Source organism: Haemaphysalis longicornis, unplaced genomic scaffold, assembly GCF_048455015.1.
Source record: "Haemaphysalis longicornis isolate Haplotype H1 unplaced genomic scaffold, Haemaphysalis longicornis Haplotype H1 scaffold_187, whole genome shotgun sequence".
Classification (NCBI taxonomy): domain Eukaryota; kingdom Metazoa; phylum Arthropoda; class Arachnida; order Ixodida; family Ixodidae; genus Haemaphysalis; species Haemaphysalis longicornis.
Window position 1 is genome coordinate 94,831 of NW_027526286.1, and position 12,608 is coordinate 107,438.

Here is a 12,608-nt window from a genome sequence, read left to right on the forward strand (position 1 = left end):
GCATCCCTCCGTGCCGTGTTGCCACCTTCTTGATTAGCCGTATTGCCGTCATGATCTTCGTCTCGAGCTTGGTGACGGTAAGGCCGTTGTGCCCGAGGGCGTCGACGTGCAGTCACAGGACGCGCAGCGTCTTCACCCGCGGTATGGTGGTCCCGTCTCGAGTTCGGAGGTTGATGTCGGGTTCTGTTTTGCTTCCCTGACCTCTTCGTTTTGGTGGAATAATCAGCAGCTCCGACTTGTTCGGGGAGCACGTGAGGCCCGTGTCCTGCAGGTGGTCTTCGACTTCGTCGATGGCGCTCTGCAGGGACGCCTCGATCTCGCCTTCACTGCCGCCGGACATCCACAGCGTGATGTCATCTGCGTAAATGGTGTGCCCGACGTTCGGGATGCCCTGTAGTCGTTGGGCAACCCCGATCATGACTATGTTGAACAGCGTTGGCGAGATCACGGCGCCCTGCGGCGTTCCCGTGCTCCCCAGACTCTTCTTGGGTAGTTCCATATATCCCGCCACTATCGTTGCGGTGCGGCCCCTGAGGAAATCGCGGATGTAGGCGAAGGAGCGCTCCCCCATGTTGAGGCGCGAGACCTGTTGAAGTATGGCTGAATAGCGAACGTTGTCATACGCGCTCTTCAAATCCAGGCCGAGTAGCGCTCTGTTGTTCATGGAGCCGGCCGGTTGGTCTAGGACTTCGTGTTTGATGAGCAGCATCGCGTCCTGCGTGCTGAGCTTGGTTCGGAAACCCAGCATCGTGTCGGGATAGAGACCTTCTTCTTCCAGGTACGCTTGCCATCTGTTTAGGAGGACGTGCTCCAACACGTTCCCGATGCAGGACGTCAGGGAGATGGGCCGCAAGTTGTCGATACTCGGTGTCTTGCCCGGCTTTGGGATCAGTACTGTTCTGGCCTCTTTCCAGCTGGCGGGGAGCTTGCCCGCCCGCCAGCACTTGTTAAAGTAACCCGTCAGCGCTGTTATGGCCGCGTCGCTGAGGTTGCGCAGCGCTTTGTTCGACACCCCGTCGGGCCCCGGGGCCGACTTGCAGTTGATGGTTTGAATGACTGCCCGGACCTCCCACTCCTCGATGTCGGCGTCGATCTTGGCGTTAGCCTCGCCCGCGTAACTCGGGAGGGGGGTCGGCGGTGTGGATGGAAGGTATTTGTTGTCGATGCGCCGGCGGACCTCAGCTTCGCCGAGCTCCTGCTTCGCCTTGTGTAGTGTCCGGGCAAGGATGTGGTGTTGCGTCCCCTTCGTCTTGCTCTCGTACAGCAGATGACGGAGCAGGTGCTAGGTTCTGCTCTTGTGGATTTGGCCGTCCGCTTCCTGACAGACCGCCTGCCACTGCTGACGGCAGAGCACCTCGCTGTGCTTTTCGATCTCGGTGTTTAGTAGTGCGATGCGTTTACGGAGCCTCCGGTTGTGGCGTTGTCGCTTCCACCGGGCCCTCAGTGAGCTCCTCACCTCCAGCAGGTGTGCTGGGCGACTGTCGACTTGCGGGGTCCCTTCGTCTGCCTCCACCTCCGTTGTGGCTGCCCGTGTCACCGCGTTGAGCTCACGCGACCACTTGTCGATGTCTTCTATCTGCTCGGTCAGAGCGTCCAACTCTTGTCTGTATTTGTTCCAATCCGTCATCGCTTGCCTGCGGGGGACCGGGGCTTTGCCGCGCAGCGGCACTGTTATCTCGAGGACGCAGTGATCGCTGCCCAGCGTTTCGCCCGTGTTCCGCCAGTGGACTCCGGTGGTAGTGTTGCAGAATGCAAGGTCTGGGTTCGTATCCCGTTGCGTGGAAGTGCCGTGTCTCGTGTGTACCGATGGGTCGTTCAGCAGGTGATATTCCGCCTCCATAGCTTCCTCGTAGAGGCTCCGGCCCTTGGTCGTAGACTTCGGGTACCCCCACGTCGTGTGCGGCGCATTGAAGACTCCGCACACGAGCGCGGTGTTGTCCCCTGCCAGTTGTTTCGGCTTGTGCATTAAAGTTCTGAATCTTTGTTGGAACTGTTTGGGATTGCTATAGACGTTTACTATGTAGGTGCTCTCCTTTCTCTTGCGGCCCGTGACGACCTCGATGGCTAGGTACTCGATGGCGCTGTTTTGGAGCAGGCCGTGTTCGATGTAAGTGAGTCCCTTCTTCACCAGGGTACACACCCCCTGACCCGCACCTTTCCCAGCCGTTCTTGCCCTGGGCGGGCTGGCATAGGAGCGGTACACCGGTAAGCCCGGGGGAGTCTCGGTGTGTGTTTCTTGCATGAGTATTACGTCTGGCCGCCGGCCGACTTGCCTCAAGTATTGCTGTAAGAGTGTCTTCTTTTTGCGCAGGCCATTCGCGTTCCATTGCCACACCACGAGCTCCCGCGTTAGCGCTGTTCTGGCCATGTTGGTCGGGTCTTGCTCGGTTGTTGCGGTTGCTGCTGCTGCTGTGGCTGCTGCTGTTGGTGGGTTATCTCGTTGATCGTGTTAGGAGTTGTTGTAGCATGCGTTCTATGTTGGACATGCGGACGCTCATGTCTGCTGTAGTTGCCTCTACCGTAGCCAGTCTTCGGTTGATTGCCTCTATGTCCCTCTCGAAGCGGTCCATGCGCTCCTCCAGATGCTGGTGGCTTTCTTCCAGCTGTTGGTGGCGTCTCTCGATCGCGTTCATTACTGCGGCTCTCCTCTTCGCCCTGGGGCTGAAGTCTTCTTCTTCTGTGGTTGAATCTCTGTTCTGTACCGTTTCTTCTCCTTCTTCGACTATTTCCGCAATTCGCGGTTCCACGGCGTGTATCCGCTCGGGCTCCTGCGTTTGCATCTGTTCTTGCTCTTGTTCTTGCTCCTGAAATCGCACTTGTCTCTGCGCCTGTCTGCGCGTTGCCTTCGATGGTAAAGCTGGGGCTTGATGTTGCTGTTGATTTGTAAGGAACATATCTAGCTTCTTGCTGAATTCTTGTAGTTGGCGCTCTTGTTGTGTAATCTTCTGGTCTTGTTGTGCGACCTGCGCTCTGAGGCGCGCATTCTCGCTGCGGAGTTCCATCGTTTTCGGAGTTGGTTGTACCTGCTGCGGTGCGCAGCTCCTGGGCTCCTGCGGGTTAGCTTCCCGCCTCGGACGCGGCTCCGCCACCGCGGCTGCCCTCGTTACGCCCTCTCGCGAGCTGGTCTTGAATTGATTTCCATTGCCGCCGCCGCTGCGGCGGCTCGCTTCGCCTCCGCCAGCTGCTGCTGCCGGGGCGCCGCCAGCTGTTGCTGTTGCTTTCGCAGCTGCCGCTCCGCTGACGTCAGCATTCTTCTGTGGTATCCGTTTCGCGCCTTCCCGGCCGCCCGCAGCTGCGGGTAGTCAGTTAGGCCTAATGTCGGCGCACGCCTTTGCTGCTCCTCCGTTCGCTTGCGCTCCCATCGGCGCTGCTTGACCACGTGTGGGGTCTTGTAGCGGTTCTTGCATCCCGCCACTCCGGTGGGGTGCGCCCTGCCGCACAGCTTGCAGCGGGGTTTGCATTCTTGCTCGTGTGTGGGGCCCGGATTGGACACTCCGCACGCAAAGCATACCTCGGTGTCCGGATAGGGACACACGTCTGCGCGGTGAGCTAGCCTGCCGCAACAATGGCATACCTCGTAATGTTGTTTGTAAAGGCTACATCTAGTTATCATAGCTCCAAATTTTACTGTACTAAGCACTTTCATACCCTCGAAAGCCACGATTACTGTGGTAGTGTTTCCAATTCGATGCGCTTCGAGCGCGAGCGGGTTCGCTTCGTTTACGATGTTCTCCTGCAAGTCCTGCTCCGTGTATGTAAGCGAGATGCCACGTATGACGCCCTTCACGGTGCCCTCGGGCGCCGGCACGTACGCACTAACCTCGTGTTCCCTACCCGCGATTCTGAGTAGTCGGATGCCCGAGTACATTCGAGCTCTCTGCTCATGCGGGGTACTTATTACTATGATATTTTGGGCATTGTTGGTACAAATGGTATCTTCCCTAGATTCCTGCAGTGTAGTTCCTGCCATCTCGAAAATGGCTTCCATTAGCTTAGGTGCCTCGGTACGCGCCACGTTTAGCCCGCCACGTGGCCTAAGTATGACTTTAATACCCTCCTTCGGCAGCGGATGCGGCATGCGTGCTGCCTTGGTAAGCCTAGCCGCTACCTGCTTCGCGAAACGTGCCTGATTCTTGGGGGCTGCAGTGGGAGGAGTGGCAGAAACAACAGGGACCGACTTACCGCCAGCCGCCACGGCCGCCTGCCGCCGCATCCGCCGCCTCGCCACCTGCCATCTGTTTTTGCCTCCTTCCTCCGCCGGTGTTGGGTCCGTGCCGGTAACCGCTACCGACACCCGTCCGTGGTCGTAATTCACTTGCATCGTCGATGCTCGAGGGCTTTCTTCAAGTGGAGAGGTGGTTCCGATGTCCATGGTAGTCGCCATCTCCTCCAGGGTAATTGCCGTCTCCGCCATGGCGGCCGTCATCGGCGCGCCCGGCCCGAAGTCGCGCTAAGCCTAGGTTAGGCCTAGCTGGCCGACCACGTTGGCCGATCGGTCTTCGCCGATAAATGGCTGAAAATCGATGCAACTTGCCCGAAAATGGTGTCAGTCGATTCCTTGGGTCAAGCTGCGTCACCCTATAACAGAATCTCGTTGATATCTTCAATTAGCCCGGCGCAATTAGTCGAAATCAGCGGAGCCGATGCGAGACACGTCCGCTCCCTGCGGCGACCGCAGCGCCCCTCCCTGAGCTGGAGAAGGTGGAGGTGGAGGGAAGGCGGGAATTTGCAGTCGTCGCTCCTGAGACGGGAAAGTTGAGTTCGCAGGCAGCACCATGTGCCCCTCACTACCTGTAAGGCAGGCATGCCCAGGCGCACACACTATCTGGATTGTTGGTGGAAGTCGTGAGGAACTGGAGTATCTTGGGATCCCGATGAGGGATGCGGTCGTGATGGTAGTAGCAAGAGGGCTGCTCAGAGTCCATTAGCATGGTGAGGTGACACTTTCTGGTGCATGTGGTTCCTGTCAAGGCTATCACGGTTGCTTCTGCTGTTATGGTTGTGGCGCTAGGTAAATTGGCCTAGGTGAGTAGGGTCCCCATGGAGCCCTTGACTGCTAGGGTGGCACGCGAAGTGAAACTGCAGTGGCAATACCTCGGTGTCTGGCTGAGCAGAGTAACGTCTCATGAGGAAGGGGACCAGAGCTTCCCTACCGCCACAGCCTTTGTTATGGCTTGGTCGATGTTGCGAGCTTCTCAGATTACTTTATGGTAGCTACATGGGTGAGGCGGGAAGGGCCAGAGTGTCTCGGCTGGCGGAAGGGTTTAAGGCGTGCTGATGGAGGCAAAAAGCCCGGAATACTATTATTGGCTACGCTACTGCGCAAGTTTATTTTCTATAATTAGTGAAAGCTCGCGACCCGCAGCATAACCGGGAAAGCATTGTGGGAAGCGCCTTGGCCCGATACCTTCTGAACTAGAGAACGCTTGGCACAACTTTTACCGCGATACTATTTACAGAGACGTGGTATACTTCAACATCAGAAGTGTATACTGTCGAAATGGCTATCAGTATTTCTTCCGCAATAGCGAGGATAAACGTACTCGTCCCGTTTATTGTCATGCATTCTTGCATATACAAACGCACAAAAAGACTTCCAGTCTACCATAAATTGACGTGGTCTAAGTAATATCATAAAAATCATTACCCGAGGTACAATTGCTAGTTCTCTACTTGGGGTGTTTATTACTAATATACCGAACAACTTACTTACGGCCGATATTGTGTATACATATATTAGTGATAACCTCAACTGCTCACAGAAACAATAATACCCTCAAGATGTCATGCCAACAAATAATGTGCAGAAAATTACCCCAGAAAATCTAGAAATTTAGAAACATTCTTTCGAAAAAATACACATGTATAGTCGTTAGGGGTGTGAACCGCATGGCGGAAAACTGTGACTTTTTCACTCATGGCAAATAATTTGGTAGCGAGACGGCAGTAGGTACTTGACACCCCTAAGCGCATTAAAATAAAACGCACAAAAAATGATTGATTAATAAAAAAAGCGCAAAGGGCGGGACACGAGTGAAAACAGACAACTGACGACTGAGAGCTGTGGGGGGTGATGCCTGGCGGAGGCACGCGCTCAGCATAGAGTTTCATACAACAACAACAAGAGAGGCATCTGGCGCGGCGATCGTTCGCCGCGATGGGCGTGATGGGTAGTTCTGAATTCGGATTGGCACTCGATGGCTTTCGGTAGTAATTGTGTATTAAATCATGCATCCAGTTTTGTTTTCGTTTTGGACTTGCATGAACGCATTTGCCTATATATATTGGAAGAAGCGTTCAAAAATACGTTTCTCCTTGAACTGGATGCCGCACTGGCACTGTCGCCGCCATCAGAGGAAATTTTTTGTAACTATACTTGCGAATCGGGTGGGTTATGAATTGATTGCCGGCACCGCGAGCACGAAAACACAAATGACGGCGCTGTATGCGGCGAAGTTGGCTGTGAGTTAGGAGTTGTGGCGCTGTTCCTTCGGGAGAGCAATGCATTTTCGAAGCCGAGTGCGGTTGCGAGTTGCTTGGAACAGGCACACTTTTCGGGAGAACGCCGGCTCCTACGGCGTAGACCAGCAGTACCGGCAGCTGATAGGAACGCAGCTTGATGAATGTCACTTATTCAGGCTAGAATAACTTCTACAAAGGTAATCGGTTGCTTTCTTTTTAGGAGCACCAAACTTTTCTTAGGAATAAATAGTTTTTAAAGAAGTCTGCGTCCTGCTGTAGTTGGCGGTAAAGGGCAAACCTACTCCCCAAACCTCCTCGACTCCGCGCGTGCTTTTTATTTAAACGCGCCGTTTTATTTCGTAAAAAACAGTTTTTGGTCACTAACCTTATTGTTCGCCATGTAATTTGTAAACGGTAAACTCGACAATAAACGTATTTTGTCAAAAAGCACAATTTGAGCGACCACAAGCTCGTTTCGATCTTACGCAAGCCGGTTCCAGAACTACCCAACATTCCCCTTGAAGCGTAAGCGCCGCCACGGTGTTCGTGTTGATACTAGAGCCAGTTTCCCATCTAGGTATTATTGTATAAAACTCTATGGCCCACAAGACTCGGGTTCGGTACTGCAGGGAGTCTTGGTGTGTGTGTGTGTGTGTATGCCCGGACGGGCTCCGCAAAATAACCGGGGAAACGTCAGGGAATGAAGTTTATGGCACGATTCGTTCTCTTTAGTGAATCCTAATGAGATGGCACAGCCCAAACGATCAGTGTTCGTACTTTGCGGTTTGGCAAGGCGAAAGGTAAGCGGCAGAAGGAGCTGGGCGGAAGAGGGGTGGGCGTCCTCGTTCAAATTAATATGGCGGCTTAAAAACAAGATGTTAACTGTCACGTAAGGATCATAAGCAAAATAATGTTGGGGCCGACAGGCGTAGCCTGAGGGAGCCACCAAAATGCCAGAAAAGTCCACAAGTGTTTCGTTTCTCTCTCCGTCGCCTGTCTGCCAGTACTAGTGTCCTCTTAATGAAATTACAACCAACGCGGTCAGCAAAACATTTTAAAACTCTCTTCACAGGACATGACACCTGTTCAGATAAATGCATTCATTCTTTTTATTGTTTCTGAAAGCGATTAGAAATCTGTAGTCATCGTCCGCACAGGGCGGAACTGCGTGATTAGTTCTCCGCGACTGAATCCTTTTCTAATCACTGCACGCTTTTGTTCATTGCTTGGCCAGCATTCTTGTGGCAATTCGCTCTGCGATAACGCTGCATTCCTCGGTAGCACCGCGCAGCCACTATGTGCACTTTGTTCCTGCTTCCTTCACAACGAGATGTTCACCCAAGGGCACGATCGTGTCTTCAAGCGAAGAAAAATAAGAGAAAAAACAATATAATATCCTTGGGGGTTCTTTTATAAGGCACGAAGATTTCATTCCTCCCACTACCGTACATCAGGCTTGGCCTGATTCACATTCCTTGCTGTTGCTTTGGAGAACCGCAAACACGGCCTTATTAGAGGTCTCTTGCACACTGTACCGTACACGAGGTTCTGTCTCAGCGGTGGCGCTTCCTCTGTTTAGCAGCGACACAGGCTGTCTCTAATCCTTTATTTGTCCACAAGAATATAAATTTTGTCACCGTTATTGCAATGTCATATTAATTTGCCGCCTTCTCGGCCTAGCACCAGCTGCGCGCTCAATTTTACAACGTGCACAGCGGCGACGTGACGCGATTAGAATTAATTAAATATTGCAGGGGGATAGATACTCAGACTCTGCAGACCCAGCTCAAACCACAGACCTACCCAACTTTATTTTCTTCGTGTTTACCCGCTCGGTCCTGTCTGCCAATTCGAGGACCACCTTTTTCACTTGATGGCGCACTTACTGCTATTCATGGGCATATACTGCTGGGGAATATAATGCTGATTGTGCACATACTACGCTGTTGCCATTCGCAACGGTGTGCAGTGGCCCACACGGACTACAAGGGTCCTTTTAAAAAAGGTAGGTACTTACGTTCATTTCTTGCTACACCAGTTTGCCGAGCGATGTACGCGGCTTATGCGTGCACCCGCTCGGGAAGCCCACTTTACACAATGGTAGGGCATATTGTCACGAAGACAAGGACGAAGCAGTTGTTTTGAATGAGAAATACGTTTATTGGAGCGAACTTATGCTCCTCTAACAACTCAAAAGAATACAGAGGCGGCGAAGCAGCGGTCAACAAAGTGACTTGCACAGGCGAGTGTCATCGAATCGAATGCCCCGGCGTCCGCACTGCAGGCTTTTTATCTTTCGGCGCGCGTGGTTCTCGAAACGTCGATTCCCATCGAGAACATAGTAGATCCAAGAAGATTATTCTGGGCTGTTCACGTTAGATCGGAATGCTCTCCCTATCACAACAGATAACACATGCGGCACAGAAAGAAAGAATGGAACACGCGCTTCCCTTGGCGCAGAGATAACGCAGACCGGCGCAGCCGGGCGGTAAAAGCAAAACACAAATAAACAAACCCAATGTATGGTTCGCGGCATGACCCCCCCTCTAAGAGTGCATCGACCCGATGCTAACATAAGCGACAGTCCGAACAAATGAAAATAAAAGTTCGTCATCGTCCGTAGAAAGGTTTTAGGCGAACCACGTGGACGACTTCAGGCCGCCTGCGTTGTCGTGATGTGCCGGAGTCACCATCAGGGATCACTTCGTAGGTAAGTTGGCCAACACGTCGTAGAATCTGGTAGGGTCCGAAATAGCGTCGCAGGAGCTTCTCACTGAGTCCGCGTCGTCGGATGGGAGTCCAAACCCACACACGATCCCCTGGTTGGTACTCGGCGTCTCGGCGTCGGAGGTTGTAGCGGCCCGCATCCACCAGCTGCTGGTCCGTTATACGAACTCGAGCGAGCTGGCGGGCCTCCTCCGCACGTTGAAGATATCCGTGGACGTCGGCGTTGAGGTCGTCGTCTTCTACGTGCGGAAGCATGGCGTCGAGCATCGTAGTCGGTCTTCTACCGTACACAAGCTCGAACGGCGTCAGCTGCGTCGTCTCCTGGATAGCCGTGTTGTACGCAAACGTGACATACGGGAGCACTTCGTCCCAAGTCTTATGTTCAACGTCAACGTACATCGACAGCATATCTGCGATTGTCTTGTTCAGACGTTCTGTTAGTCCGTTCGTTTGGGGGTGGTACGCCGTCGTTCTTCGGTGATCCGTGTTGCTGTAGCGTAATATTCCTTGCATCAGCTCCGCAGTAAATGCCGTTCCGCGGTCTGTGATGAGGACTTCCGGGGCTCCATGTCGCAGCACAACTTGGCTTATAAAGAACTTCGCCACTTCTTGTGCAGTCCCCCTCGGAAGAGCGGCGGTCTCTGCGTAGCGCGTCATGTAGTCTGTCGCTACGACAATCCACTTGTTCTGTGATGGTGACGTAGGGAACGGGCCTAAAAGGTCCATTCCAATCTGTTGAAATGGTCTTGATGGGACGGCAATCGGTTGCAGAAGTCTGGCGGGTCTTGTCGGCGGCGTTTTTCGTCGCTGGCAGTCACGGCAGCTCCGGACGTAGTGGGTGACGTCAGAGGTAAGGCCGGGCCAGTAGTACCTCGCCTTGATTTTTCCAATAGTGCGGGCTGTGCCGAGATGTCCGGAAGACGGGTCGTCGTGGCACGCTTCCAAAATTTCGTCACGAAGGTCCGCGGGGATGACGAGAAGGTAATTCGCTTTTGTTCCGGGGCTGAAATTCTTCTTCACGAGGACGGAGTTTCTCAGGCTGAATGCTGGTAAGCTGCGTTTGAAGGTCCTAGGAACGGCAACGTTGCATCCCTCGAGGTACTCGATTATGACGCGTAAGTAGGGGTCGGCACGCTGCTGGGCGGCTAGGTCACTCTCCGTCACGATCCCGAAGAACGCGCTGTCTTCATCAGAGTCTTGCGGTGGCGGGTCGACGGGGGCGCGGGACAGGCAGTCGGCGTCGTAGTGTTTCCTGCCGGATTTATAAACGACTGTAACGTCGAACTCCTGCAGGCGCAAGCTCCACCGCCCAAGACGGCCAGAGGGGTCCTTCAAATTGGCGAGCCAACACAGCGCATGGTGGTCTGTTACAACCTTGAATGGCCTTCCATACACGTATGGGCGAAATTTTGAAATCGCCCATATAATAGCCAGGCACTCTTTCTCAGAGGCAGAATAGTTTTTCTCCTCCTTCGACAGGCCACGGCTGGCATAGGCGATTACCCTTTCGCAGCCGCTTTGCTTTTGGACAACGACGGCACCCAAGCCTATATCACTGGCGTCCGTGTGCATTTCCGTTTCGGCATTTTCGTCGAAATGAGCGAGCACAGGCGGGCTTTGCAGGCGTTTTTGCAGCTCGCAGAATGCTTTTTCTTGGTCGTTTTCCCAGCTGAAAGGGGTGCTGTCTTTCGTCAAGCGCGTGAGTGGCTCTGCAATGCGTGCGAAGTTTGCGACGAAGCGCCGGTAGTATGCGCACAGCCCGAGAAATCTTCGCACGCCCTTCTTGTCTTTCGGCCTAGGGAAGTTCGCGATAGCTGAAGTTTTTGCCGAGTCAGGTAGGACTCCCGCGGCGTTGACGACGTGGCCCAAGAACTTGAGTTCCTCGTATGCGAAACGGCACTTTTCAGGCTTCAGCGTCAACCCCGACGTACGAATGGCCTCGAGTACAGACTCCAACCTTGCAAGGTGTTCGTCGAAAGTCCGGGCGAATACCACTACGTCGTCGAGGTATACGAGGCAGGTGTGCCACTTAAGGCCAGCTAGCACAGTGTCCATGACTCTTTGAAACGTCACTGGTGCTGTGCACAGCCCAAACGGCATCACCTTGAACTCGTATAGGCCTTCTGGGGTTATAAATGCAGTCTTCTCTCGGTCTCTCTCGTCCACTTCAATTTGCCAGTAGCCGGTCTTCAGGTCCATCGATGAGAAGTACTTCGCGTGGCAGAGGTGGTCGAGGGCGTCGTCGATTCGGGGGAGGGGGTACACGTCCTTTTTCGTGATTTTGTTCAGTCGCCGGTAGTCAACACAAAACCTTAATGTGCCGTCTTTTTTTCTTTACGAGTACGACGGGCGCAGCCCAGGGGCTTTTCGATGGCTGCATAATGTCGCCGCTGAGCATGTCGTCGACTTGAGTCCGGATGGCTTCCCGTTCGTGTGAAGAGACGCGGTACGGTGACTGTCGGGTAGGTCGGGCTCCATCTTCGGTTATTATTCGGTGCTTCGCTAGAGGGGTCTGACGTAGTTTTGCGCTCGACGAAAAACTTTCGCTATAGCGACGCAGCAAAGCCAATAATTTGTTCCGTTGTTCTTGCGGTAGCGCCGGATTCACGTCGAAGGGCTGCGGGAGCTTGAAGGTTTCTACGAGGGTGCGTTCAAAGTCGGCGACCGCGATCACGTCACTTGCTTCTTGCGTTTCTTCGAGGAATGCAATTGCCGCGCCCTTGTTTAAATGCTGGTACTCCTCGGTGAAATTAGTAACCAAAATGTGGGATTGGTGTTCTTTGAAGCGCGCAATGCCTCTTGCGACAGACACACCGCGGTCGAGAAGCAACCTTTGGTCACTCTCCACGATAGCGTCAACGTCAGGAGCAGCACCTTCACAGTAGACGGTGATCATCAAACTTGTGCGGGGTGGCAGGGTGACATGATCATCGGCTATCCTTACAGCTGCACGGTGTTCGGGGTTCGGTTCCGGCGTCATGGAGTGATCGGAGGAAAAAGTTATCGACTTGGTCTGCAGATCAATTATTGCGCCGTTGTCCGTCAAAAAGTCCATTCCGAGAATTACGTCGCGGGAGCAGTTAGGCAAGATGACGAACGCGGCAGGGTACGTCGTGCCGTCTATGGTGACGCGCGATGTGCACGTTCCACTTGGCGTCACGAGGTGGCCTCCTGCTGTGCGTATATGCGGACCGTCCCATCTGGTCATAACTTTCTTCAGTTTAGACGCAAATGGTCCGCTCATTACCGAATAGTCAGCTCCCGTGTCTACGAGGGCGACTACGTGAAAGCCGTCGATGGACACCTTGACGTCAGATGCAGTCTTCCTCGAGTTCCGGGTTAGTCGGGGGATCGTATCTCTGCTTGTACGTGTTGACGGTCGGGCACTGTGCATCGTCGTTGTCGTCGTCTTCTCAACG